Here is a 5,152-nt window from a genome sequence, read left to right as displayed (position 1 = left end):
GAATGGGTAAAATGTCATATAGAATAAGATCTAAAAGAGGATTAGAACAAAAACCAAGTAAACTTTGATGGGATCTAAGAAAAATCTATTCAGTGTTTTGCAGAGAAATAACAGGCCAGATAAAATAGTCATCATTCAAGGATGAATAAACAGGTAAAATAGAACCTCATTATGAGGCATATGAAAAATTTTGTAACTTCAAGAAGTGAAAATATAGGACTCAGGAGGCAGAGGAAGAGTGTACTTTTGAAAAAGATTTACTACAGGAAATGCGAATAAATTTTAAACAGCATATGCTTTGTAATCTAAATAACATTCAAGGACCCCAAGAAACAGGAGATGAAAAATGAGAGAAGAAAATATATTGAGGTGAGAAGGAAGCTGGTTAAGAAACTAGAATACAGAGTAAGATGAAAGAAGGAAAAATGTTATAAAACTGAATATGAAATATCAAAGTGGAAAATGCATTAGAAACAATAAAGTGCTTAATGGGCAATGTTTATAGTGAAATCAGTAATATAGAGGACAGATGTGAAGCACTCTTCCAGAATTAAAAGAAAATGAAATTGAGATAAAAAAATATTATGAAAAGAGATGATGGAGTCAGAGGGCAGAGAGTGGAAATCCAACATGAAGAAAACTAGTGCTGCCAAAGGAGACACCTGAACAAATAGAAAAATAGCAATGTTTTATATATATATATATATATATATATATATATTTAAAGTTAAAGAAATTAACTTCCTGAACTTAAGTAAGTAAATATTCAGATCAAGTGAGCTTGATGAATACTAGACAAAATTAATATAAAGAGACCAGTTTCTATGGAAGTTTAAAATTTTAATTTTTCATAAAAAGAATTCTGGAAGGCAGGAAAAAACAAAAGAAAATAATCAGGACCAGAAGTTAATAAAGCAACATCTTCAGAGGCCCAATTTATTAAGATCTAAGAATGCTAAATCTGGACACATTATTATTCACATTTGAAGTCAATAAAAAAGCATTCTCTGATACCAAGTGTCGAAAACTAAATTAATGAAGTCATCTTCATGAAAGAAAAATCAAAGTTTTCCAGACAATTTTCATAAAATGAATCCAGTTTTAAAAACATCCTGTACAAAGAAGATGTACAGGACTTAAAAGGACTGGCAGTAAGTACTGAAATATTTTAATGTGGGATCAAGTCTAAACCGTTGCAAATACACTGTAGCTACAACAGAGATTGGACACTTCACCTTTAATGCTTGAAAGAGAAAATATAACATGTAAATAATAATACTTAGCAAATAAGATGTTGGGTCTAAATCCCTAGGTAGTGGAGGAGACCTCGAGGAAAGAATGGCAGGCTATTGTCTTTATTGTGCAAAGGAGGGAAAGTGGTAGACACTGATTCTTTCCCCTTGATGTGGACAGAGAAATACAGTTGCTTATTTTTTAGAGGTAAACTTGAGCAAAAGTAAAAGTAGGATGCATACTTGTACATCAGAAAAGAGAAAAGAAAACTTGTATGATAGAGTCAAAGATAAAGATCAAAAGAAAAAGCAAAGAAACTGAAAAAAAAGGTAAATCAATTTGAGTAAGCACAAACATATAATTTATGACAAATATGATAACTTTATCATATTAAATGGCAAAAATCAGGTCATAATCTGCAATAGTTGTCTATCAAAGATACCTACGAAAGATAAACACAAGAAAATTGAAAGTATAAGATTGTATTAAGATATAAAAGAACTACTCTCCCCAACTAACAGTTGGAATTACAATCATATAAGATGAAGTAGATTTTCAAGGGAAAAAATTTAAATGTCTCATAATCTTTCTTTTTCAGTGTTGATAGGAAGATCCCAAATTAAAATGTATCAGGATTCAACTTCCATGTGCCAAATAACAGTATATAATAAGCGTAAAGCAAAAGCTGTTAGAATTTGAAAGAGGAATTGACTGCAATGGATGCACAGTAAGAAAAGGAAGCACTTTTCTGTTCTTAAGAGTTAAAATAGGCAATAGACAAAGAAATGGAGTATCTGATAATATCACCAATTGAGTCAATTTGAAAATACACATGGAAATGTAATAACCTCAAATATAAGATATATTCCCCTTTAAAATATTTGGAAACACTTAAAATTTTATATATATTTGATCACAAAGAAAACCTCAAAATTTTCTAAAAGACAGATCTATACAGACCATATTCTTTGATCAAAATGCAACAAAATTGATAGTTGAACAAGAATAATTTCAAAAAAATTTCCCCAGTTTTTGATGAAAAGAAACAAAACAATATTCTTCTGGGTCAAATAGGAAATTCAAAGTGTAATTACAAAATACTTAGAAAATTGTAATTATAAGCAGACTACATATTCAAACCTGTGGTATTTAGCCAAAGCTATAATCAGGCAAAAAACATACTTTTACTATTTTTAAATAATAAAAGAAACAAATGAATTAAGCCATTAACTTGAGAAGCTAAGAGCAAAACAAAGCATGACTAAGGGGGAAAAAAAAGAAAAAATGATTACAGATGAAAGCAGAAATTAAAATTTGTAAACAAAAAGGAATAGAATAGAGAAATAAATCTGAGTGGTTCTTTAGAAAAAAGCAGACAATATATAGAACAAAAAGAATAAAATATACAAACCTCTATTCTAATCAAAGAAAAATAAGAGATGAGGAAAAAATTAGGGATAAGAAAGGAAGTGTAATCTTAGACATGAAAACATCTGAAAATCTTGATATAAAGAATTATTCTCATGCTTATCAAACATGAATATTAACTGCTGAAGAAGCAGGAAACATTCTTAAGAAGAAACTGAAAAACAAAAGTAAATATTTACCTATTCAGAGGATTTAAAGCAAAATTATTTCAAAATTTAAAGAACAAATAATTTTCTGACTTATTAACTCTTTTTAATGTCTAAGGAGATTAAAATACGTGGGAAAAGAATCCCAGTTCAAAACTCTAACACCGAAAATTTATAAAACTAACACAAAAGAGAAAATGACAAAGTAACCTCACAAATATTGAGATTTAGATGCCAAAATCTAAAATGCAATACTACATTTACCCAGCTGTTTGTGAAATAATGAAACAAACCCTAGCAGGTTTTCTTTCAAGAATGCAATGATAATTCAATATTATGAATTAATTAATATAATTTTCAAATCTATATGTCACAGAAGAAAAATAAAGCGATTATTCCAAAATATGTCAAAAACTATTTTGCAAAAAATGCAACATCCATTTTTAGTAAAAGCACCTGATAACTAGGACCAGAATAGGAATGAAATCTTCTTTCTCAAGTCGGTGCAGATTATTTATCTCAATATGTGATTATCTAACCATAAAACTCTAGGAACATTGACTTTAAAAGAAGAAAAAAATACAAGGATGTTCTTTATTATAAATACTACTCGATATTGTGCTGCAATTTCTAACCCATGAAATAAGATCAGGCACAGAGGGAAAAGGATTAGTGATTGATGAGGAAGAGGAAAATATTACTATTTACTCATATTATGATGGTCTATCCTGAAGTCTCATAACCAGGAAAAATATCAGTTAAAAATGAAAAGCCTGGTAGTCTGGGATCCTGCTCTGCCCAGCTGATGGATGATGGGGTCTCTGGGTGCCCGGCATGGCCTGGAGTGGCTGCTGGTCCTCTCCCACATCCCCATCACCTTGCTCGTGGACCTGCAGGCGGTGCTGCCTTGTGATCTCTACCGGGTGGAGCTGAGAAACCTGCGGCAGTGGTATACTGAGGAGTTCAAAGATCCCCTGCTACACAACCCCCCAGTGTGGTTTAAGTCCTTCCTGTTTTGCGAGCTTGTGTGTCAGTTGCCTTTCTTTCTCATCCCAACATAAGTCTTCAAAGTGTCCCCATGACGGATGCTTTTAAAAAGAAGGTGGTCATACCAGTGTTCATGGAGGCTGCAGGTGGATCTGCACCCCTGCAATCAACTACTCGGTTGACACCATGACAACTCTGATTCCAATCCTCTCCACGTTTCTACTCCAGGATTTCTCCAAAACCAGTTGTTTCAGAGGACAAGGACCTAAGACTTTCCACCAACGACTATTCCATATATCTGCCTACATCACCTACTTTCTCATCCCTATTATACTTCTCCTTTTCATGTTGTGGAACCCCTACTACAAGTCTGAGGAGAAAAGAAAGAAAAAATGAGGAAAAATAACCCCGGGTCCAGGGGAGAGGTGACCGTAGGGGATTTTCCTGTTGGACCCAGTACCAGGAAAATGCTCAGAAAAAAAAAAATACCATGTTTTCAGTAGTATTTGAAACACACCAGCAGCAACACGCATGACCAAGACACTGGCAGGAGGCACATCAAGCCCTCACTTTCCAAGGACACTGGCGCAAACAGATCATCCCAGGAGAAGAGATTTTTTAAAGTCTCCTTGTTTATCCTCTTTCCAAACCTTAGTCTTCTATTACTTTTTACACACCACTTAACATAAGTTCCCTTACTCTGAGGTCTGGTGTCTCAAACCTGAGCTGGAGGTGTGCCTCTTACTGGATAACTTCATGCTACCTAATAGTTTAATAATTCCTTCCTGTCTTGTTGCCAGTCAAAGGTAGCAGATGTGGGGAGATGGACAGTGTGTGCATATAGGGTCTCTTCATGTTAGTGCTTGGTATTCTGCTAGCTTTCTCTAAATTCATTCTCAAGGCCAACTCAAAAAAAAAAAAAAGGCTTGTGAACACACATGGAAAATGGTAGATGCTGATCCTGGTTAGTTTCCCCTTTTTGCCTGTTTTGTTTACAAGACCTAATGGCCTGATTGTTGGGAGTATCGTCTGACTCCTGAGTCTGGTCAAAATAAATGTAGCTGCTGACCAACAAAAAAAAAAAAGAAAAGCCTTATTGAAAAATTTCTGTCTAAGCAACCAATCATAAACCAAATATATAAAAATCAATTGGTTTTATATACCCAAGCAATAAATAATTAGAAGAGTTGATTTAAACATCTCACTCATAATGAAATGAAATGAATACATTATCTAGGAATATATTTAATCAGGAATGTTTAAGACCCACAGGAAGAAAACTGCAAAATTTATTACAGATTTAAAAGAACACTGGAATAAATGGAGAGAAGCACTATACTTTGCTCCAGTCTGTTTAC

At 33.3% G+C, this 5,152-nt stretch overlaps 1 pseudogene; it reads left to right on the top strand.

Moving 5' to 3' along the window:
• Window positions 1-3,616: 3,616 nt before the first annotated feature.
• LOC137224361 (sigma intracellular receptor 2-like) lies at window positions 3,617-4,320 on the top strand (annotated as a pseudogene).
• The last annotated feature ends 832 nt before the right edge of the window (window positions 4,321-5,152 follow it).

The sequence above is a fragment of the Pseudorca crassidens genome, chromosome 5, assembly GCF_039906515.1.
Source record: "Pseudorca crassidens isolate mPseCra1 chromosome 5, mPseCra1.hap1, whole genome shotgun sequence".
NCBI lineage: Eukaryota > Metazoa > Chordata > Mammalia > Artiodactyla > Delphinidae > Pseudorca > Pseudorca crassidens.
This window is presented reverse-complemented; position numbering and strand designations above follow the sequence as displayed.